The sequence below is a fragment of the Rhinatrema bivittatum genome, chromosome 1 (assembly GCF_901001135.1).
Source record: "Rhinatrema bivittatum chromosome 1, aRhiBiv1.1, whole genome shotgun sequence".
Taxonomy (NCBI): Eukaryota; Metazoa; Chordata; class Amphibia; order Gymnophiona; family Rhinatrematidae; genus Rhinatrema; species Rhinatrema bivittatum.
The window spans coordinates 232,269,116-232,294,420 of NC_042615.1; positions in this window are offsets into that span (position 1 = coordinate 232,269,116).

The following is a 25,305-nucleotide window of genomic DNA, read 5'->3' on the forward strand; positions in this document are numbered from 1 at the left end:
AATTGAACTGAAAAAATACATTAAACAAATCAAATTCAAGTGAAAAAAAAACCAAAATAAATTGAACTGAAAATTGTGGGGCTGCACATCCCTAAAGTTTGTCCTGCTCTGTTCTCTGTTCCCTACCTGAAATGATACTGATGCCAGCGAGTTCTGCTGCCTATAATTTTCTTCCCCAGCCTACATCTCCAAAGTTTTTCAAAGTACTTAAAACATGATCAGAATTTGAGAAACTGGAAGGGGACCTTGAAAGATTGGAGAACTGGGTATCTAAATGACAGATTAAATTTAATGTGGATAAGCGTATCTTTTTTTTGTATGGCAAATATTTAAAATGGTGCTTGTCTCAGGTCAGCCAGTGCCATTATGGAACAGGAACCAGTGAGGCAGAAGCAACCTTGAATTGTTTCTGCATCTGGGGGGGGGACCTCCAGCATCACAAGTTAAGTTAAGAGAAATTTTGTGAAAAGCCAGAAAGAACTGAGAGGCTGGGTTTTTAAAAATGGTGGCACAAAATGAAAAAAAAAATTAATGACATTTTATTTATTTTCCTTTCATTTTGTTTTGAAAATGAAATGAAACAAAATAAGAAATGTCATTGGCATTTCCTGTTTCGTTTCAAAGAAAGCATACGCGTACAGGGATTGGATCTTGCCCTTAGGGTATAGCGGGTACTTCCAAGTAATTTGAATTTGCTCCTGTCGGAGGTAGGATACTGGGCTTGATAAACGTTGGTCTGCCCCAGCTTGGCAGTTCTTATGTTCTTAGGATTCTCGAGTAGGAAAACTAATCCAATTCTTTGAGAGGGGAACAGTGTGATGTAGTTAGCAGTAGTTGTGGGTTTTGACTCCCCCAGGTGGGAGATTCAGATGGAGTGCTCTAACAGTTTATAAGCCCCTGCCACAAACTCAGGGCAAGGATGTCTTAGTTAACCTTTCAGTGGGCAGGATGTCCCTGCCACCTGATGTTATATTTTGTTAAGAGTTGTGGATTCTTAGCTTGGATTGATCCTCTTAGGGGCAGCATGTCTTTTGCTGTTTCCAACTTTGATAATTTTTGGCTGGGAACGAACTCTGGGGAGTCTCTTGTACTGAGACTTGGGTAAAGAAATGGAATCAGAGTACTTTGTCCCATATTTTTGTTCATCATTTTGGAAACCCTTTTGTTGTCTCAGGAGGAAAATTTTTCCACCCTTCCTGTCTAGTTTGGTTTTCTTCTTTTGCTTAAGCATTTTCCTGTGGTTTTTGTTTGTTTTTTTTACTAATTACCCTAGGACCCAGGAACTCAGATTCAGTATCATTTGGAGGTAGTGGTGTCTTTCACCTAGAAAAGAACCTGAAGAGTAACTGAGCCATCAAGCAGGAATGGGTTCACATCCTTTACCCGGAGTGAGAGAGAGGGAGACCAGAGGAATCAGGTAGGTGTATCTGCTGTCATCTGATAAGAAACTGTAACTGAGGAGAGACTGGAATAGTACCAACTAGTTACCAAAAGGAGAAGGAAGGAGAATAGGGACAACTACAGAACAGATATGAGAACTGGGGATACAAGATTCATTTAAGTAACTGGGACTAAATTTCTAACCATTTCACAATGAGAACAGCTGAACATTAATTCTACTGAGCGGCAAGGCGAAGGAGATAAATTACTAAGGAATTGGCTTTAATATTTAAAGAGTATTGCTGGAAGTTTAAGGTCACAAATTTATTGAAACTCAAAGTGGAAATCAATTGGGCAGTATCATTTTGTGTATTTATTTATTTATTTATTTATTTATTTGCAATTGCTTCCAGTCTGCACTCTACATGAAGTGCCAGAGGCGGCTTACCATAAAAGCATGCACAAGCAATACATAAAATTATACAAAAAAAACAGAAAACATTTCTAGTAGACTACATGAAAAAAACAATAGAAAAAGAACTCTGTGATTATAGCTCTTCCAATGCACAGGACCGGAAGGACAAGTGAATTTAGCTTTTTCAGCTGGCGTGAGTTCAGTTTGAAAAGGCTTGTCTGAAGAGGAAGGATAAAAAATGACTGAGGAGGCTTATGAGGCAATGCCCACATGGGAATTCCTGCACCTGTTCAGTAGAGAAAAAAACTCTACTAGCTAGGAGAGATGAGTCCATTTGGTGCCACCGGATGCGGTCACCTACATGTAACAGCCAGTTCAGACTGCCAAGAGCCTTTTTAAAGGTTATCTGCCTCAGACTAAAGATTCATTTTAGACCATTGCCTCTCATGGTGGCCTTTATCCAAGGGCTGGTGCTGCCTTCTCCTCATATACTGTTCAGAATCCACTGTCTCTTGCACCGTTCAGTCTCATCCATGATATGCTCTATGCTGCCTGGTTGAGATGGTCTCTCCTTATTTGGGCTCTGATGATATGCAGTTTGGGGATTCTTTGGCCCCCTTCCTTCAGGTTCTCCGGTTTCAAATGTTTTTTTCTTCACCTTCACTGTGCTGAAACTTGGTTTCTGCTCTCTCTCTCTCTCTCTCTCTCTCTCGGGAACACCTTCCTTTGTTTATGGTGGGATTCTCTTTTTCTAGCTTTAGCCTCAAACAGCACCTTTGACAACTCCATGAACCTGTCCATGTCTTCTTCACTGCATTCTAGCTGCTTTCTTCCAAAACTAGAAACCAAACCACAGTGGCTGGGGCACTAGTTTCTTTCTCCTTGGTCTCGGGCTCTGGTTTAGACTTTAGAGATAATATGAAAATAAAGAAGATAAAGAGAGTCAGACACAAGGTGACTATCCACACTGCATTCATTGCCAACAGTATTTCCTGTAGAAGACACTTAATATGGCCTCAGTACCCAGGTGGATGATTAGAGAATAAGAATACTGGAGCTCGGAGCTCACTGTCTGTCTGCCTTGCAGGTTTGCCTGGAGAGCTCCATGGGTAGACCCTCCCCCTGGTGACATCATTTCTAGTCCCCATAGCCCTGAAAGTAAAACTAAGGCTTGGAGGGTCAGGAGTATCAAAAAATGTAAAGAATTTTTCATTCAGTTCTACCAAATAATCACTAAAATTGAGTTGGAAACCAGACCGGTTTCCAACATGATTATTGCTGCTGTCTATTTCTAGCTTGATCATCAGTACTGTTTACCATGGACTTAAAGGGTAGCTTGATTTAAGCAATGCAATAGGGCTTAGAAGATAATCTTCCCCCTGTTTACTCAGAGTGAACTGACGTATTTTTGAGACCTGAGCATTTAATATCTGATCTGAAATGTGTGCCCTGGGCCTCTAACTGGGACTTCCAGGCCTGGGAGTTATTTTGATTTTTTATGGCTCTATGTGGATTGTGGAATAAAATGCCACTTTAGCTTAAAGAGGAAACTAATCTATTGCAATTTAGGAAAGGCTTAAAAACCTAGATGGTGTCTGCTCTTAGTTAACTGGGTTGGGAATGTATTTGGGGCAAGACAATAATCATTTGTTATACAATTGTTATATATTTTCTGTACATTTCTTTGGGCTATTTTTATCTAGAAAGTGATTGGAAAATGCTAATAAATGAAATGAATTTATGTGGCATAAATAGAAATAAAAATTGCAAAATAAGCCAGGGCCTGGGCTTACCAGACCGGGCCTCCCTGAACCTCTCTTCCCTATATGCTTTGCCCCCTGCAAATGAGCAAGAGCCAGGGACCTCTCAGGTCCCCACTTACCCCTTCTGTGGGGTCTTTCATGAAGAAAGGGCAGGAGCCATCCAAGTAGTTTCTGCCTTGCAAGAGTCCTTTTGTAAATGGCGCTGGCTGGCCCTGAGATGTCCCACTTGGCACGGGCATCAAAGCCCAGGAAGGGCCCTCTTTTAATTTTAAATTTTTTAGAACAAACTGCAAATATCAGAAAATTTTCAGATATTTTGGGCAAATCTATTTTTAGATTCATTCTATAGCCCCTGTTCCACCAGGGATCGCCTTCCTAGCCTTGGGGAACATTGGGGTTACTCTCACAAGGTGGGGGAAACATTCTCTGGGGCCTGAGCTTGGGATAGGGCGACCTGCAGGGCCAGTTCTAGGCCAAGAACACGCCCCACAAATAAGTCAATAATTGTGCTCCAATAAAAAAATAATTTACTGTATAATCTTCGGAATAATACATTGTAGCAGTGTGGTAAAAACAGTAATAGTCCAACAAACATAAAGCTCTTTGTAATTCTTGTCTTTTCAAACCACTTTAGCTTATCAAGCAATGATAAGCTACACTAGTACTCTCTTTTCCTAATGTTCTTAGGCCTAACTTGTTTCTCTCTTCCTTTCCATTTCCAGTTTAATTTACTCACAATGACCTGTGTCCTGATCGGCTCAAGGAAAGTATCCCTCTGGGTCTGCAGACAGGATCCTCCAAGCCCCATGGCACGTTCCCTTTGGCACAGTTTGGCTTCTTGGTCCAGATAAATTAATGTACACTTTCTCTTCTATTGTTTCTCTTTACCAATGCTTCTTTAAATCTTTTATTTTCTCCTTCAAGTTCCCTGAGACTCTGAGTGAGGATCTCTGCCTGTCTCCTGCTACTCCACCCCTGATGTCTTGGGAGATAATCACAGTCACATCCTTTGTCTGTCCCTTCACTCTGGAGCAGTCCCATATTCAGGAGGGTGGGGGTATTACAACCCACTTCTAGACCGATACCCTAGTGGCTGGAACCCTGTCAAAGGAATGTATGTAGCACTGTCTGACCAAAAGATGACCTTTCTCTGCTAGAACATTCTCACTTCCTCTAACAGCTCTAGCAGCCGTGCCTTCCTTGAGGGGGAAAATGTTCACTTTAACTACAGAACATCCTAAAATATTATCTCCAAAACAATCTGTAGCATAGGGGGCCACCATTCTATTTGGAATGAACCTAAAGTATATATTTTTAATCTGAGAATCCATTTCTGCAAAAATGAATGCACATCCTTAGCGATATCTGAGGGGAGTTTAAGAAAGCAAGAGGATAGCAATTGGTAACTATAACAGGGATGAGAGAAGAGAAACCAGGGCTTCCACACAGGAGTTTCTACCACAGAGAACAAGAGTGGAGAAGTTTGGAGATTTCAGGGGACTGGAGACAAGTGCAAAGCCTGGGACTGAAGAGAAGGACTGGAGACAGATACAGAAGACCCACTGGGAAATGGGGCCACAGGGAGGACTAGACAGAAAGAAACAAAAACTAATCAGGACTAGACATGGACAGGACAGGACTAGACAAGACAAGGAATACAAAAGACCCAAAGGCCAAGGTAGGCAAGGAAGTCCTAGAAGGCCCAAAGGCCAAGGCAGAGCAAGGAAGTACTAGAAGGCCAAAAGGCCAAGGCATGGCATGAAAATACCAGAAGGCTCAGAAACCCAGAAGCCAAGGGCAAAGCTGAGCAGGGCAAGAAAGCTCGAAACCACAGGACAGGGCGAGGAGGCCAGAAAGGCCCAAGCAAGACAGAAGGTCACAGGGGGCCACAGGTTAAGGCAATAAGTGAAAGAGGACACAAAACAAAGGAGAAGGCCATAAAGGCCATAAGAAAGACTAAAGGCTCTAGGAGCTCCAGGGCAAGGGAAAAGGCCAATAAGGACATGCGGCAGGAAAGCAAGGCAAGCTGGGCCAATGTAAAAAGCCAAGATAACTCGAAGAGGCACCAAGTTCTGGGAGAGGAAGGAGTAAATTGGGCTGGAACTGCTATGTCATGGGAGCATCAAGGGGATGGGTAGTATAGGAAAGAGGGCATTTGAGGGCATTTGAGGCTCAATGAGTGCATTTGCTGACAGGGAGGCTGCCTAGGAACCAAGATTGTGACACCTACTCCTGTGTCAAGTTTCTTTATTGACCTTCCCCAGTACAGAGACTAAGATGATAACTGTCGAACAACTGCAAGTGGTGCCATATATATGAGTATATGGCCATACATAGATTTACCATAGTATTTTATAACGATATATGTGTATTATAACATGTGTGTATCTCCACCCTGAAACATATGCGCATTTGTATACTTACGTATGAACAAAATGCAATGCATTGAAAGTGATTATTTCAATGCATTGAACTTTTGTACTTTTCCTACCTATTTTAAAAATAAAATATACACACATATATTCTATGCAAGAAAATAGAGTGGGACTTACTCATGTAAATTCTGATTTACATGCATAAATCAGGATATTTTAAAACATGTGCTCTTAAGTGAAATTACCAGTTTTACCAATTACTCCAACAGTCCCAATCCTTCTCCAGGTCATCAAGATCCTTCTTGTTTCTTCAGCCTGTTCTCCCCTTAGGTTCACCCAGACTTCCCACCCGGCGAATAGTACACAATAAGCATGTTTAATATCACATACACAAAATAATTAGCAGGTGTAAAATTACACAAATAAGTTGACAAATCAATCAGGTAAATTTTCATACAAACATAGAAACAGAAATGACAGCAATTGAACCTAAAAAAACATATCAAATCAATCCTCAAGGAAGGCTTCTACAAACTCAATGTGATAAAAAAATTAAAACCTTTACTCCATGCCAGCGACTTCTGCACCATCATTCAAGCCACCCTCTCAACAAAAATGGACTATTGTAACTCCCTCTTCCTAGGCCTTCCCTACTCTTCTTTAAAACCTCTCCAAATGCTGCAGAATGCAGTAGCGAGAACCATTTCCAACGCCCGTAAATATGACCACATTACTCCTATCCTAAAAGACATGCACTGGCTCCTGATCCCCTCTCATGTCCTATATAAAACCCTTACCTTGATCCATAAAGCCATATACACGCACAACTCTAACTGCCCCATATGCTCCAACCGACCCACCAGAGCCTCCAAAAATGGGACCCTTCATGTGCCTTCCCTAAAGAAGGCACACCTCAACTCCACGAGGGACCGAGCCCTATCCATTGCTGGGCCCTCACACTGGAACTCCTTACCCACCAACCTCCGGCTTGAGACATGCACTTCTAAATTCAAAGCCAATTTAAAGATTTGGCTCTTCAAACAGGCTTACCCTCAATAGCACCACCTCTCGCTCTCCCTGTGGCTGTCCCCTTTTCTCGCTCCAAGCCAGCATTTGACTGAATTCTTGTACATAGTTTTGTTACACTGGTTTCTTCAGTATGTTACTGGTAATGGGTTCTTAATGTTATCTCAAGCAGCCCCTAGCATTTGTTTCTTTTTATCTCTTTGCTTTTTCTTTGTTCCTCTGTAATCCCTCCCACAATACCTGTTCATTGTAATTTCTATTCTATAGTTCTGCTGTAAACCGATATGATGTCTCTACTAATATCGGTATAGGAAAGCCTACAAATAAATAAATAAATAAAAGGACCAAACGGTCCATCTAGTCTGCCCAGCAAGTTTATGGGAGTATCTACTGCACCATACAAGTCACCCCTATACTTATCAGTTTTCCAGACCGTGAAAGTCAGGGCTCTTGTTGGTTTCTGTTTGAGTCCGTTACCTCTCGCCATTAAAGCAGAGAACAATGTTGGAGTTGCTTTAAAAGTATCAGGCTTATTGGTTAAGGGTAGCCCTTGTGACATAATATGGGCAAAGGCTATCGGTGCCATTTGGAGTACTGGCATCGGACAGCCGGAGTGCAGGAGGTCGCTCCGGGACCCCCGCTGGACCCCCAGCGACGTTTGGCCAGCTTAGGGGGGCCTCCTGACCCCCACAAGACTTGCCAAAAGTCCAGCGGGGGTCCGGGAGCGACCTCCTGCACGCCGGCCATCCGATGCCAATACTCAAAATGGCACCGATCGCCTTTGCCCTCACTATGTCACAGGTACCGACCATCGGTACCGACCATCGGTACCTGTGACATAGTGACATAGTGAGGGCAAAGGCGATCGGCGCCATTTTGAGTACTGGCATCGGACGGCCGGCATGCAGGAGGTTGCTCCCGGACCCCCGCTGGACTTTTGGCAAGTCTTGTGGGGGTCAGGAGGCCCCCCCAAGCTGGCCAAAAGTCCCTAGAGGTCCAACAGGGGTCCCGGAGCGACCTCCTGCACTCCGGCTGTCCGATGCCAGTACTCAAAATGGCTCCGATAGCCTTTGCCCATACTATGTCACAGGGGCTACTGGTGCCATTGGTCAGCCCCTGACACATGGTAGGAGCACAAGATGGAACCGATGACCATGTGACAGGGGCTGACCAATGGCACCGGTAGCCCCTGTAACAAAGGCTATCGGTGCCATGATGAAACCGGCACCTAGGGTGTGAGAGTGCAGGGGATAGCTCCTGAACTCCCCGCTGGACCACCAGGGAGTTTTGGTAAGTCTTGGGGGGGTCAGGAGGGTGGGGGTTGTAGTTAATTTTAATTTTAGCTGGGACACGAATAGAAATCGCCGTATTAACGCATCGGGGCGCCATGCAGCCGAATGCAATGTATCTGCTCCCCAACGAATCCGAATCACAAATGCAACGTATAGCGTCCCTCTGCACATCCCTAGAAAGCAATGATGGAGTTGCTTCAACAGTATGAAGGCTTATTGGTTAAGGGTAGTAACCACCACACCAGCAAGTTACCCCCATGCGTTCTTTTCTTCATTCCCATCTTCTAGCCTTTAGGGATCCACGGTGTTTATCCCATGCCCCTTTGAAATCTTTTACTGTTTTTGTCTTCACCACCTCCTCTGGAAGGGCATTCCATGCTTCTACTACCCTCTCCATGAAAAAATATTTCCTGACATTGTGTTACATGTAACACATATAACATCCTTTCACAATTCAATGACAAATATTGTAACCATTTTCAAAAGTCCACTTACACAGGTAAAGTGCATTTACACATGTAAAGCCCAGTTTTAAGCTTGTAAAAACTTTTGAAAATCAGGTCCTGCATTCATAAGTGCTTTTAAAATAGCAACTTACATGCAAAAATGTTGTCCCTGCCTCAGAATTCCCTTTTTTCTATGTGTATATGTGCTCACGAAAGCACAAATACCCACAAATGTTTGAGGTGAATAAAATAGTAGTACACAGGCAGATGCTGCTTATATGCATACATGCTCATTTTTACACATGTAAGTCTTTGAAAATTCCCCCATAAAGTTTTGAGCCTACACTCACTGAAGATCCATTTGCACTTTGTTTTGAACATTGAAGGTCTATCCTTCCCCCATTTTTTAAAATTTATTCTTTATTGCTTTTTATACAACTTACAAAGAAAAACTTTGCACAGAAATTCTTTAACATATTTACTCCGGCATTTATACATTAACGAAAGCATCATCCATAATTTAGACCACAATCTTATTTCAGGAAAATTGGAGAGAGGAGATCCTTCCCCCATTTAATATCAGGATTTAGTGTGACATTGCATGTGCTAAACCCTGGTACTGATCATGCTGCTGTCTTCATAGCTACAATTAGAATAAAGGGCTACATTAGTATATGATCTGTTTTGAGACAAGTCTTATATTGGTAAGTTCACTGTAACTGAGTACTTTTATAAAACCAATTAAGCATTTGTATAAGCAAAGTCACTAACATTTTCTAATGCTATCATCTTTCTCAGACTCTACTCTTTGACACTGCTATTATCACAAACAGGCTCATGATGGCACCAAAGAACATGGAAAGCCTCCAGCAGCAATAATGGTAAAATATGGGGAATCTTGCTAACAGGTGAGAAATGAGATCTGGCCACAGACAGTATGGACTGGCACCAAAACTTGAGACTTATCCCTGATGTTGTACTTTCCGTAACCTGTAACTTTGCTATTATTATTTTCTTGTAATATTTTTCCTTTCATTTCTTCCTCCCTTTTTATTTTAATTATTCCGTGTATTACTTTGGCAACAAATATAAAATTGTCTTAGCAATAACGTTTTTCTGAATTTGAGTCTGATCTCCAGGCTTATTTTATGTCTTTCTTTACAGATCCCAGTAGTTTGTCCAGAGCATAAGCAGCCTTTACTCGTATAGTCCAGATTTTATAAAAATAGAAAATATGTGTGTATATTCACTTTTGCATGCACATAAATGTGTGTTAAAATGGGGCAGTCTAGGAGTGTTCCAGGAAGGGGGCAACACTTATGTATGTACGTTGCTATTTTAAAAGACATTTATGTGTGAACGTTTGTCAACGTACTCACGTATTTTTACACCTGCTAATTTTCTGGTGTCAAGTGGTAATAAATGACTTTATTGTTTACTGTTGGCAGGGTGGAGGGTCTGGATGAACTGCGGGAAGTTCAGGATAAAGAACCAGGAGGGTCTCCATGACTTGGAAAAGGACTGGGTGAACCAGTGAACTATTTGGTAAAAATGGTAATTCCCTTGATGTGCACATGTTTTAAAATTGGCCAACTTACACACATAAATCCCGATATATGTGTAAAATATGCGTTTGTATAATTTTTTAGTTAGGTAGGAAAAATATGTGCTTTCAATGCATTGTATGTATATGTGCACAAGCCTACATACTTGCATTTGTTGAGAGGTAAAGATACACATATTGTATAAAACATGAGTATTTCATACACCTGGGTTATAAAATACTATGGTAAAAATACACGCAGCCATATCCATGCATATATGCTGCTGTGCACATTTATTTGAACGTTATCCTCTATAGGCCTAATTTTAAAAGGCCTACGGGCGCCTATACTGGGAAATATGTATGTGGCTTGGCCACATGCACTGCGTGCAGTTTTCGAACGCCCACAGCCATGCGTGTATCTTCCAGTATGCACCGAAGAACAGCTTGAAGAAAAAGGAGCAGAACGGGGGCGGGGTCTGGGCAAGGTGCTGACCGGCCCGCACAAGCTACAGCTGCTCAGGAGAGCAGGTAAGCTCTACAACAACAAAAAAAGAAGAGAATAGCCACTGCCATTAGCAATGGTAACATGGAATAGACTTAGTTTTTGGGTACTTGCCAGGTTCTTATGGCCTGGATTGGCCACTGTTGGAAACAGGATGCTGGGCTTGATGGACCCTTGGTCTGACCCAGTATGGCATGTTCTTATGTTCTTATGTTCTTGTGTTCTTATTTAGCAGGGTTTTAGGGGTCAGGGCGGATAGGGGAAAAGGAAGGCAGGTTAGCTAAGGGGTTTAGGGAGTTCCCTCTCAGTCCGCTCCTTTATTGGAGTGGACTGGGAGGGGACTGGGGAAAGGGCCTATAGTATCACTGCTTGCATCTCCTGAAATCCACCCCCCCCCCCACCCTTACGCATGTGAGATGGCATTCACCCCCACATGCACACACTGCTATAAAATTGGGTAATGGATTTTATAGCATATGCGCGTTGGCGCTTGTGTATTATAAAATCGGCGCATGGGTTTAAAAGTAACCCTCCCTGTATACATACATGATCTATAAATTCAGTCCAATAAAAGAAACCAAACAGATATTTTATTCAGAAATTACCAGGAAGTTAATTAATTTCAGCTGAACCAAAAATAATTTCATCCTATCATAAATATTTGAAATGTTATTTTTTTAAGAGTCGATTTTGGAATATTTGACCTAAGAGGAACATTAAAGTTATTTAATTTGTCTTTCAAAAGACACTGCTGTTATCTTCTGCTTCTACTGGGTATGTAGAGAATATGAACATTTTTCACTGCTCACTTTCACATATACATGGTTTTCAATAATATGTTTTCAAATCAGGCTATTAGAATAATCTTTGAAAAGTAATCAAATAGAAAACGTAATTTATTATTCCTCATGCCATAAGAAGCTACTAATTATTACCTCTGATCTCATTAAAATTTCTGAAAACGTATTAATCTGTTGATCTTTTATAATGCAATAGTCCATTACCATTGTTTTGTATATAGATAGTCTCTGAGGGATGGATTGAGTGGGTTTGAAAACTGACAGTAGAATTTTTTTCTCCCTTATGCTATATTAATCATTGCTTAAAATTCACCCTGTTGTCATAGCATTTTCTTACTTGTACTATTTGTTTATTTTGACATCAATTTTCCTAAATTACGTTTTGGTTTCTGGAAAGTGAACTGTTGAGCTAAAAATAGCAGCTGTCAGATAATTTCAGGAAATTCTGGGGGAAAAAAGTATTCATCAAAGCTGGATAATGAAATGTGAAGCATACAGGAAGAGGAACCATAACTGCTGCTCCATCACAGACCTGCCCAGAAGCACTGTTTCATACATGCATATAATTCTCCTCCAGCAGTCCTCAGAACTAAATATTATATAGAAGCAAATTTTGAAAGCTGGGTGCTTGTCAAAATCTGGAGATGAGCACGTATGTAGGATATATTACGTGCCCAGTGGATTTTAAAAGTCACCTACATGCACGCTCATCTCCCGAAGCGTGAATATCTCAATATGATCCTAAAAGGAGTGTTATGTGGGCATGCTTTGGGCAGGGAGTGGGTGATCTAGGGCAGGGCCAAGAGATGTGCATGCAAATATGGGCCTCAGTATGTGCCCAGGTCCAGTGCCGTGTAACTTTACTTCTATTATAGAAGTATAAAAAAACAAAAAAAACAGCCATTCTTGAGGCATTTAAAGGATCTGGGGTAACTGGGGGGCGTGCAGGCTATTAAACCAGGAGGGTTTGGAGGACCTAGTTCTACATGGGGCAAACTGGTGGATGAACTGGTGAAACTGGTCATGGTGTAGTCACGTGCGGGTTATAAAATTCCCCCACTTAAACGGCTCATTCCCAGATGGGTGTGGCTATGTGCACTCAATTGCAAAATAGGGTGCATACAAATGCGCACCCAGGCTATTAACATATGCGCGGATGTGCCATATCTCTAGGCACACGCCAACACACACACAACAGTGTACATCAGTGCATTCCTTAGAAAGTTACCATCCCTGAGGAAAACTTTCAGAACTGTTTGTGTGTGCCCATATACACATGCATATGGGCTCACGGTATTTTACTATTATAATTTTTTAACTTGTGCGCAAATGATATGCAGAGATTACAAAATACGAGTACATATGCATGCATATATGCTTGCGTATATAAAAACCACAAGCTGTGCAAGGTCGGACATATCTGGAAAAGTGGTGACACTTATAAAGATAAGTTCCAATTTATGCGGCTTAGTAGTGTCACTTAGCCGGAGAATCCTGAAAAGCACTACTTATCCATCTAATTAACTCATTTTCGACTTATCCGGATATGTAAGATAGCCAGATAAATCTACAAAAATGTGCTGTTTATCCAGATAAGTTCAAATTTGTCCTAAGCAGAAGCAAAAGTGCTACTTAACCAGATAAGTCAGAATTTAACTGGATTAGTGTGTGCAAGTGAGATACCTGCAGCTGATGCTCCCTTCCCCCAGGTGAGCCAAGCTCCAATCTCTCTCTCTCCCTCCCTCTTGCCACTGTGGACCCCGGTAGTCTGCAATCCCAGAGTTTTCTTTCCCAGAGGCTTGCTCTCCTTTCACTTTCCACCACAGGGCAGAATGCTGCCCAAGGTGGTAAGCTTACATCTCCTGCTTTCAGATACGAACTTCGGTGTGAAAGGTTCTTCCTGTAGTTTGCCCAAGTGGGAGAGGGAACAAAGAAGTGGCTCTGGGGAGCATCAGCATCTGACTGTCTATTAGGGTTCAGGTCTCCTTTTCAATCCCACTCGGCTTGCTCGTTTAATAAAAACGAATTGTACGTATCGAAGGAAATGAAAGGAAATTATATGAATCTGGGGAGCCTGCACTGTAAAGCAGTCCAGACTCCAGACTGGTATGGCGGTATCAGAAAATCTGCAGTAGAATTGGTAGAAATCGTGCTAATCTCGTGTTGCTGACTAAAGTTAGCCATGCGGTTTCACATGGTGTTCAAGTCCTGCTATGATAAGTGTTCCAATACTGCTTGAAAAATAACAAACTAAAATGAGAGTTTCCTAAAAAATGTTCCTTAATGAATGGACTAATATTTAAGTGGGGAAACCGATGATTAAAAGTTGGAAAAACACAGTCGTAGTTTTTCCAGTGACTGTAAAGCCTCTAAGTTGGCAACCGGCGGGCTATCACATAAAGAAGTCCGCCATTTCTATGAGGTTTCCTCACTTCATCTAATATAGACTACACGGTGGTAGTTATATTCAGCTTACAAATATGATGTTTCTTATTAACTGCAGATCACATAATGTCACAAACAGTCAATTTCTCAGTGCTCAGCTTTGATTTCATCCCCTTTCACTCCATAAGTATGCCTTTTCAGACAGCCCTTGATAGGTTGTCGCTTCGTTATACCTCTCCTGATTTTTCAGAGGACAATTTGACATGCTTTGTGGCTCAAGATCCATGTTTATAGCAGCAGTGTTAAGTTTAACTGTAAGCAAAACAAAGAGCTTCGGCAGTGGTGGGAGGATCAAATTTTCCTGTATTGTGGTGGAGTCTTACAGGGCCTTCATGTTTCAGGATTCTTGTCCCCTGAATGAATCCACAAACAAAAGGCTTGGTCCTTGTGGTTTACCCTCACACTACCTTTCTCTGTGAATATCCTGGAGCTGAATTTGATCTTTTCTCTGCTCTATTCTCTCCTGAGCTTGGGTAGCATTTGTGGGTGGGTCTGCTTGTTTCGTAAGAACAATACATTCGCAACTACAACAAAATGAAGACGTTTCTCATTGTGAACCGCTGGTCAGGTCACCAGGTTGCAGAGGACCTCTTGATTAGCCCTAGCGGCTCTGGTTGGAGCCATACTTAAGACACCCTGCTCCCCCCAGAAAGTCATAATGGACGGTGGAAAATTAATTGACTATGAATCCCAATCAGTTCCCTCCTAAATTAGTATTGCATTAGGTGCACAGCAAAGCCTTTTCTGTTTCAATCGCTTTGTGCATACTTGGCTGTGAGTGGAAAATGTTCAGAACTTTCTGAGGCAAGGGGGAGCCGAGCCAGCCACAGAAAGTTTCCTGAAACGCAATTATTATTTATTTATTTATTTTAGAATTTTTATATACCGACATCCGTTTGCACATCGTATCAGTCTACAAATAACTTGGAACTTTTAGGCATAGCCTTTACATGGAACAATAACTATATGAAAAAAGGAACAGTAACTATAAGATAATTAGGTACAGGATAACAAATTGTAAGATCAATGGCATAGAGTAATAACACTGATTAAAATCTGGGTAAGCATGATATTTACATAAAGATCAAAGGTAACGAGTGAGATACGTGACTTGAAGAGTGTCAGATCTTGTGGGAAAATAGCAGCAAACAATACAAAGTTATTCAGTGAAGATACATGACTTGAGGAGTGTAAGATCATGTGAGAAAATAGCAGCAAATAATACAAAGTTATTTAGTGAATATGTTACACCAATTTCAGGGATTCGTCACAGGGTGGGTAGAATTAGACGCGTAGGCCTGTAGGAACAACCAGGTTTTTAGGGTTTTTTTAAATTTAGGTGTAGATGTTTCGGTGCGTAAGTCCGGAGGCAGGGAGTTCCAAAGGGTAGGGCCAGCTAGAGAAAAAGCTCTGTTCATTGGGGAGATAAGTTTCGTGGATTTAATCGAAGGGGTGCGGAGTGTTCCTTGAAGGGCGGGACGAGTGGGTCTTGTGGAGGTGCGCAGAAGGAGAGGAGGGCTGATCCAGTGGAAGTTTTCATTTATAATGCTTTTATGAATGAGGGATAATGCTTTGAATAGGATTTGCGATTGTATTTTCATGGTGAAAAAGAAATTATGCATTTGAGAAATCATTGTATTCCCCCCTACCCTTATTTGCAACTACAGATGCAATATTGGTTTGTTTCCTGCGTGAGAGTGGTTTATTCAAGATAGAACTCTTCTATTGGGTTTAACACTGCCTACATCAAATTGCAAGGTAAAAATACTCATACAGACATGATTATAAGGTTGTAAGTCAGTTTGCATTTCAGAATCCTTCGAATCTCTGCCATTGTTCGGAGTCAGCGAGTTTAGAGCACCATTGTGCATTATATCACAGCTACGTGACTTAATGTGGGGCACCTTATGCCTCAGATTACCAGTCCAGCCCATTACCAATTTTTGGCAATTTGCTATAAAACTCTCCCAGAAGAAGGGCTGTGAAAGAAGGGCCATGGATCAAATGTTTCAGCGCTCACTCACTCCACATTCTAAGATCTAGATTCTCCTTCCTCTTACCGCTGTCATACGATGTCTTCTGATGTCATTCTCACCCGGAAAACAACCACGAGCACAAAATTTGGGCAAGACAATGAAATGCCTTGTCCAGAGGTAATACTCGGTGGGGCCAGAGGGTCCCCCTGCCTCGGCGCGATGCACAAAAGTCACTGACCCATGACTTACATTTATGGCTTTGGCACGTCTTGCCCTGTTAGCAATAGGCAAGCTTGGAACTATGCTCTTCCGACTTGCATAAGCGCTGGCATTCTGTAGAGCCTGACGCGTTTACAGTGCTGTCAGGGAATGCATCACAGCTAAAAACACCCCAGCTCCAGGCTGATCAAGAGAGCCAACCCGATTCCAAAAGGTGATGGTCTGTTTTGTTTCAGCGTGATAAACCCCTTTTAAGCAGTTATCAGTTTTTGAGAATCCCTCACAGAAGGAAGGGCTTCAGAGCAAATGTCACTGCACTCACTCATCCCGCATTGAGCTCATCCAGTGCTGTCACTGCTGGTATCTCATTGGCGATGGAGGTCAGGAGCTTACCATAATACACTGGTCATGATGGGCGCCTTGTCTGGTGCATGCTAAAATGTAAGTTCTCCTTCCACCCACTGCTGTCATACGATGTTCGGCGTGGGTAGTCAGCTTCTCATCCATCACATATGAGAAATGTATGTGGGATGGACTATCAAATGCTATTTATTTATTTATTTATTTAAGGTTTTTTATATACCGCGGCACGTTAGAAAACATCACCTCGGTTTACAATGAACATTAAATTAGCAACAAGCTTTACAATCCGAACAATTATAGAATGGTACATATCTGATGAATTAAAACTATAAAATAATTAATATCAAATAAGCAAAAGGAGGCGCATTAGGCCAGAGGAACAAAATAACAAAACAAATATTTACAATTTGTGAATATAAAACAGGAAATGTTGCTTACTTGAGAGTCAGTGAATAATTGACAGATAAGGGGATCGGAATAGTCTTTACATTATTAAAATAATTACAAGTATGTAGGTCAAAGGGTGTGCTTAGTGTTCTTGACTAGTAGCTGAATGGAATGGATAGATAAAATTGTATAAGTGGCATGTTATATAGAATTATCTGAAGGGAAGTGTTCATAAATTGTAGGCTTGTTTAAACAGCCAGGTTTTCAGGTTCTGTTTAAATTTCTTGTGGCAGGGCTCCTGGCGCAGATCTGTGGGCATTTTGTTCCATATGTTGATTCCAGCTATCGTGAATGATCGTTCTCTTGTTGAAACATATTTTATATTCTTGAGCGTAGGAATAGAGAGTTTAGCCTGGTGCATTTTCTTATTGGTCTGTCTGATGTATGGAATGTAAAAAGATCAGAGAACCAATGCATATCTTGGTTATATAATGACTTGTGTATAAGGGTAAGAACTTTGAATAATATCCTAGATGCGATCGGAAGCCAGTGTAGGAATTGTAGAGCTGGAGTAATGTGTTCGTGGCGGTGCGTGTTAGTAAGCAAGCGTGCAGCTGCATTTTGTAGCATCTGTAGTGGTTGTAGTGAGTTATTTGGGAGACCTAGTAGAATAGAGTTGCAGTAGTCCAATTTAGATAGTATAGTAGCTTGTAGTACAGTCCGGAAGTCATGTGGGTGTAGGAGAGGTTTGATCCTTTTCAATGTATGAAGTTTATAGAAACCATTTTTGATGGTGGAAGTAATAAATTTTTTTAATGTGAAATGTTTGTCAATTATAACACCAAGGCTGCGGACTTGTTGTACAATGTGATGGTCAGATAGAGATTGTTGATTGGGGCTAGAATGGGTGTTGTTTTGTGGCGAAATGATGAGAAGCTCTGTTTTGTTAGTATTTATTGCCAATGAGTTTTCAGTTAGTAGATTCTCGATTTCCACTAGTGTGGTATTCCAGGTTTTGAGTGCATTGGGTAGCGAGTCATTGATAGGGATTAGGATCTGCACATCATCTGCATATATGAAGTGCGGGAAACCCAGTTTCATCAACAGTCGACAGAGAGGAGTGATAGGATAGGAGCACAAGGATAGGAGCACAAGATGGTGCCGGCCATCCATTGCTCCTACCATGTGACAGGGGCTGACCAATGGCACCAGTAGCCCCTGTGAGATAGTAGGTCAAAGGCTATCGGTGCCATTTTGAATACTGGCAGTCGAGGGTGTGAGTGCAGGAGATGACTCCCGGAACCCCCGCTGGACCACCAGGGAGTTTTGGTAAGTCTTGGGGGGGGGGGGGGTCAGGGGAGTGGGGGGTTTGTTTAAATTGGCTCCTTAGATGGACGAATAATTCAGTGAAGATTTGTTGTATTCGTGGGGAATCATGATACATTTCGCTTCCCCACGAATACAACAAATATGGTCGTATATGTTGCGGATTACAAATATGTAGGAAACGAATGCACACCCCTATCAAATGCCTCATTCAAGAAGGCACACGATGTTGCCAACTCTGGCCCATGATGCAATAGGGAAGAGTGAGTCTAATAGCAAATCAATTAGGGAAGACCTGGCCTCTTGGTCTAAGTATCTACTGTTAACCGGTTGCATTGATAATATCTAAGTATACTCCGACGCATCAGGAGCCAGCGTTTGGTGTTATGTAGAAGAAGCTTTGTGTGCATCCTGCCACCCAGATCACTGGACACCAAACAGCAGGTTGTTCTACCAGGAACTTCACAGCTTTCTCCTCATCATAGTCTCTCCATCGCAGTCAGCATGAGCTTGGTCATCAACTGGGTGTTTTGACATGGCAATGCATGGCAGTCCAGTCAGCAAATGAGCAGGCTTCCAGGAGCCCTGGCATTGGAGCTGCGGCGGGATTTCGTGTTCTATCTGCACATGTACATTTTGGCGCGAGCAAGGATGAGCGCTGGAGAGTTACCCAGACAGCTGTGGTCCTTTGGAACTGGAGGGTGCTCAAGATGTGGCGTTCTTCTTGGCATTAATCATTGCAATGCCAGGTTCCAAAGGGTCTCTTTATTAGTTGCATAGTGCACACTAAACAGCAGTGACCATCCAAGAACTTAGCACATTCTCACCTTGCCGCTTGCTTAAGCTGGAAATGGGCCGTGCAGAGCTTTCATTACTACCTCAGCCTGGGGATTGGGTGTTGTGTTCATGGACCCTTGGGCTGGCTAGAAGGTGGTGATGCAGCGCTGAAGGAAATCCCACAATGGAATCGTAGCCGGGAGGCAGACTTGAAGCAGAGATCCAAGAGAGTCTTCACCACTAGAAGCCCATGGTCCCCCCGGGAGGAGCCCTAGAGGACCCGAGCCACTTGGACTTAGGCGCAAGGAACAAGTCGGGGCCGGAAGACCAACAGGAACTTTCACCACTGGAAGCCTGCGGTCCCCCCGGGAGGAGCCCATGAGGACCCGAGCCGCTTGGACTTAGGAGCGGTCTCCGGAGGATGAAGGTTGAGAAGAACTCCAAATGAAGGCGGGCTGTAGAGATGCCAGAAGCAGAATCAGGCCAAGGGTCAGGGCAAGCAGTGGACAGCTGAAGCCAAGGACGAGCCGAAGTCAGGAACCAGGAAGACGATCCTAAGTCAAAGCCAGAAGACAAAGCCGAGGTCAGGAGCTAGGAAGACGATTCAAAGTTAAAGCCAGAAGACAAGGCGAGGTCAGGAGCCAGGAAGATGCAGGAACAAAACGAAGACAGCAACTAGCCAACCTCTAAGAGGGAACCTCGTTGCAAGGCAAGGTACGACTGGACTGCAGGGTTTAAATCCCTGCCGGCGTCTGACGTGATGTCGGGGGCGGAGCCATCCTCTCCCACGCTGGTCCCTTTAAAGTTGGTGTCCTTGCGCACGCGCGCCTAGAGGGGCAGAGCCTGAAAGATGTCGGCGGTGTCTCCCTCACTGAGGGAGCGCCGTGAGCAGGAGCCAGCCAGGCCCAAACAGGCCCCAGAGAGGCCGCAGTGGCCCAGAGCGTCCCCGAGGTAGGGAGCAGGACCGGGGCACACCACAGAACCGCAACAGTACCCTCCTCTTACGCCCCCTTCCTGGGGGCCTGGGTTTTGCAGGATGGTCTAAGTGGAACTGGCGAAGAAGGGTTTTATCCAGGATGTTGGGGGCCATACCCCTCCCAGGAGAGAAGGTACTCTCATCTTCTATGACGGAACTACACATCCAAGACCTCCTTCACTTGATAGATGATGTCTTGTTCAGCTGCCAGTTTGGTGGGGTCTGGAGGTTTGTCATGGAAGACTGACAGGATCAAAGGCTTGAGTAGGGACAAATGGAAGATGTTATGAATCTTCAGTGTGGACGGGAGGCATAGCTGGTAGGAAACAGCGCCCACTGCTCCGCTACAGCAAATGGACCGATAAACATAGGGGCCAGGTGCATGGAGGGAAACCGCATTCGAATGTTCTTGGTGCTCAGCCACACCTTATTTCCAGGGCGAAAAACAGGAGCAGGACGTTGCAATCTGTCCGCATGTTTCTTTGAGGCAGCAGCAGTCAGCCGTACTTTCTCCTGAGTGGACTTCCAAAGATCACGTAACTGTCGGGCTGTGACTTGCGCTGCAGGAGACAGAACTGCCAGAGGCAAGGGCAAAGGGGGTTGGAGTCATTTCCCACAGACCAATTGGAAAGGGGACCTATTGGTAGCAGAATGTCAATGGTGGTTTAGGAAAATTCTGCCCACGGCAGTAAAGTCATGACGTTATGAATCTTCAGTGTGGATGGGAGGCATAGTGGCAGTGTTGATGCTGCAGGCTGCATGAGTGGAGATGGTGGTGGCATAAAAGGAGGTGATCCATGATCAGCAGTGGTGGAGAAATAGTGAAGCTGGCAATGGTGCAGGTGGAGCTCTGGCCTAGGGAGAACTTTGAAATCTGATGGAGCGTAGGAATAGAGAGTTTAGCCTGGTGCATTTTCTTATTGGTCTGTCTGATGTATGGAATGTAAAAAGATCAGAGAACCAATGCATATCTTGGTTATATAATGACTTGTGTATAAGGGTAAGAACTTTGAATAATATTGATGAGGATTCTCTCTCTCTCTCTCACACACACACGTATAGAAGGGCCCTGCCAGCTTAGCTATCAGGGCCCTTCCATATGTGTGTGTGTGTGAGAGAGAGAGAGAATCCTCATCAATATCTGAAAAGGTTTATTAATGTGGTTCTGACTCACAAAATGGGGATGCTTTTATTAGCAGGTGACCTTAATTGTGTGGCAGATGGGACCTTGGATAGATCTATGTTGGGAGGTCCTCGAGGTGAAGGGGTGGACTTTTTTTGCGCTCAATTGAGGCTCATTGATACGTGGCAAACCCTTCATCCTACAGAAAAAGATTACACTTTTTATTCTCATCCGCATGGCTCTTTTTCACAAATCGATTACATTTTAGTAGCAGAGGAAGCTTTTCCTAAAGTCTGCAGGGCGGACATTGAAACTCCGGTTATTTCGGATCACTCATCGGATTCTGTGTCTCTAACCTTAAGTCTACAATGACTGGGGACGACTCCGTGGAAATTTCATCATGCTCTTAAAGGGGACAAAGATTTCCAACAATTTTTAAAGGATAAATGGTTAGACTATACCAAGCATAATGCCCAGCACGTCAATGACCTTCATTTGTATTGGGAAGCGGGTAAAGCTGTCCTCAGAGGGGAGATTATAGGCTACACCAGTGCACGGTACAAATGTATCAATAAAGAAAATTTGAAATTGGATTCCCTCACCAAACAAGCACGGCGTACAATGTTTAATAACCCCTCTGAGGAGACTAGGAAGTCCTATTTTAGCATACTTAATCAGCTTAACACTGTTTTACATATTTGGGCAGGGACAGCGCTTCAGGTTTCCCAACATAACTACTTCAAATTTGGTAATAAAGTGGGTAGACCGCTAACCAATCTGGTAAAAGCCAATCGACCCAAGACCACGATCCATGGAATGCATTCACGTCAGGGACAGCATGTGTCAAAAACCACGGACATTTGTGAACTTTTTCGCATCTTCTATGACACCCTGTACAAGGCTGATCCGGAGCCCCCTCCTAGTTATGAACAAGAATTTTTCTCAGATATTCCACTGCAACTATTACCTCCTCTCAACGGGATTTCTTAAACCATCCTATCCAATCCTATGAGGTGGTACAAATAATTAACACAATGCCATTTGGCAAATCCCCTGGGCCCGATGGGTTCTCTTATGATTTTTATAAGATGCTCAGAGTGTATATTGCTGCTCCATTGACAGAGTTTTATACTGTAGGACTGGCTAATAAGTCCTTTCTGAAGGAATTTAACAGTGCTCATATTATTGTACTTCCTAAGGCTGGGAAAGATCCGGAAAAACCAGAATCTTACAGACCTATTTCTCTCCTCAATAGTGATCTAAAAATATTAGCCAAAGTATTAGCGGAATGACTTAACCTGATTCTTTCATACTTAATTTTGGCACAACAAGGGGGCTTTGTTAAAGGTCGCACCACCACGAGCCACATACTAAAACTGTTGTCAGCAATGAAGTTTTGTCAACAGCAGATTATTCCAGCCTTAGCTATAGGATTCGATTCTGAGAAGGCTTTCGACAGGGTGTCATGGCCTTATATGTTCTCAGTGTTGTCCAGGTATGGCTTTGGGGGAGACTTCGGGGGAGATTTTATCCTCTATGTTCAACTACTTTATGAGTTACCTCTCTCACGTAAAATAGTGACTAATGTATGTTCCGATACGGTCTCTGTCCAAATGGGAGTTCGTCAGGGCTGCCCGCTGTCCCCACTCCTGTATATCCTTACTATAGACCCACTCTTGCATAAGATTATGGCCACAACAACTTTTCAAGGTGGCGGCCTTTGCCGATGATGTCCTTGTGTTCTTGACCAACCCCAACACATCTTTAACTCCTCTGTTGTCCATACAGGAGAGGTTTGGCTCCTTCACGGGGCTCAAGATTAACACGGAAAAATCTGAAGCCCTAGACATTACGAATACTACCCACACTACTTGGAAGGGTGCATTCCCGTTACGTTGGGCCAATAAAGAAATTAAATACTTGGGTGTTAGGATCCCCGCTTCCCTCGAATCTCTCTATCACATCAACATAGCACCAAAGCTTACGTACACTCAAGAGGTGCTGAAAAGGTGGCAATGTTTGCCATTGTCGCTGAAGGGCCATATACATTTAAACCAGATGACAATCTTGCCAAAATGGCTCTATATTTTACAAATGCTTCCCATCCAACTCTCATCACGTGATCTTCAAAGGGTTAATAAAGCCCTTAGGCTGTTTCTTTGGGGGGGGGGGGGGGGGGGGAAGCTTGCATATCTCTCCGCATCTTGCAAATGCCCATCAAAACGGGTGGTTTGGGGTGCCCTCATTTGGCTCAATATAACCTAGCGTGTAACTTACGTTTTATTCATGACTGGATTTTTGCTACATCCAACTTTACACCCACTCCTCTCCTTACAGCTTGGTATGGAGTAGGTTCTTTAAATGTCCTTTTGCATATGAACCAAAGGAGCTTCCCTTCTTTTTTAAAGGGCCATATATTAGTTGAGACTTGATGGAAAATCTGGTCCCAACTGTGTAGAATGCTGAATCAGCCACTTGGTGTGACACCTATGTTCACTATGGTCAATAACGAGCTTTTCCCTCCGGGACTGGGGACATCTTCATTTTTATGCTGGCAGAGTAAAGGCCTCCACTACTTATACCAACTGATTCAACCCTTGAAGGGAGTGTTATATAGTTTTTCGGAGCTCCAACTTCAATTTTCCCTTCCCAACGCTGACTTTTATGCTTTTTTGCAAATTCGACATTTTATGCAGCTTTATTCTGCCAATTGGCAAAAGTTGAGTAGTACTGAGGCCCTGAAGAAACTCTTCTTATGTACTTCCCCAAAAGGCCCAAACATCTCCACTTTTTATAAGGATCTGATGAGTTACAGCTTTGATGCGCCTGCCTTGCAGGCACTTTTTGTGAAATGGGATAGGTGGCCAGTGTTTACTCTGACTTATGAGGATTTTATGAAAGCCTTCTCTAAGATTCAATGTATTACCTCTAATGAAGATCTGCGGGAAACACAGTACAAGTTCTTGTGGCAGGGGTTTATCTCCCCAGACCTTGCTTTTAAATTTCAACTCTGTGATTCCCCTACGTATAAAAAATGTGGGCATGCCCAGGGATCTTATTACCATGTTTTTTGGGAATGCCCCCACAAACAGCAGTTCTTGCGGAACATACATACTTTTTGTAAATCCCTCTGGCAGTGTGCCACTCCACTAGACCCAAATAAGTGGTTGTTTGGGGTTCAGGCTTCTTTTCATTCAACACAATCAGCTTACATGTTCCTCTTTCTGGCTAAAGCAGCAGTAGTAGGGAAAAAGGTTATTTTACACCATTGCTGGCCAGGCTCCAACTCAAGACCTTTGGTTCAGACAGATGCTGCGACTTTGCACACATGATATGTACCTCCTACACCATCAACAGCCTTCAAAGATGGCAGATGATGCAAAGGTCTGGGCCCCCTTCTTACAATATTTGCAATCAACAATACAAGTTGTTTTTTTTTTGGGGGGGGGGTGCATGGTGAACCCCCTCCCTGATTTGCTCAAGGGAGTAAGAGCTGGCGTGCATTTTTCTTCTTCCTTTTCCAGAAAGCTTGCTCTCTAGCCTTCTAACACCCAGTTTCCCCAACTGTAGTCCAACACCTTACTCTAACAATCTAATAACCTATTCCAACATCGTTTTTTAGATTTTCCTATTCTAGGATATCGAGCTGTTCAATGCCCACCCACACCTTATTCACCAGCACAGACTGAATTTTTGCAGACTCCAGACCAGATTGAATTTTCCTACTCTCACACTCTACCAGACCGACCAACTATCCCCTGGTTAAGAAAGAGGGGGAGGGGGAGGGGGCAGGGAAGGGGGTCAGTCCCCATGGAAAAAGTTATTTGGGTTACTTTGCTTGTTATGTTAATCTTGTCACTGCATACTTCCACCTGTTAAATGGAAGTATTGGCTGTTCATCTGTTACCTGTTGCCTTCTGTGGCCAAGTTGCCTGACAGTATGGATTGATCAATGGCTCAATTCAGTTCCAATATCCTCAGGTACTATATTAAATTAGATTTGCTGTTACCTGTACCTAACTATACACTACGTATGATAGATGTACGGTTTTAAATGCAGACGCATGTTATGCAGTACCGTCAAATGTTTAGTTGTTACCTTACATACTCTACATTTTATGCTGTTGTATACGTTAAAATCAAATAAAAATAATATACAAAAAATGTC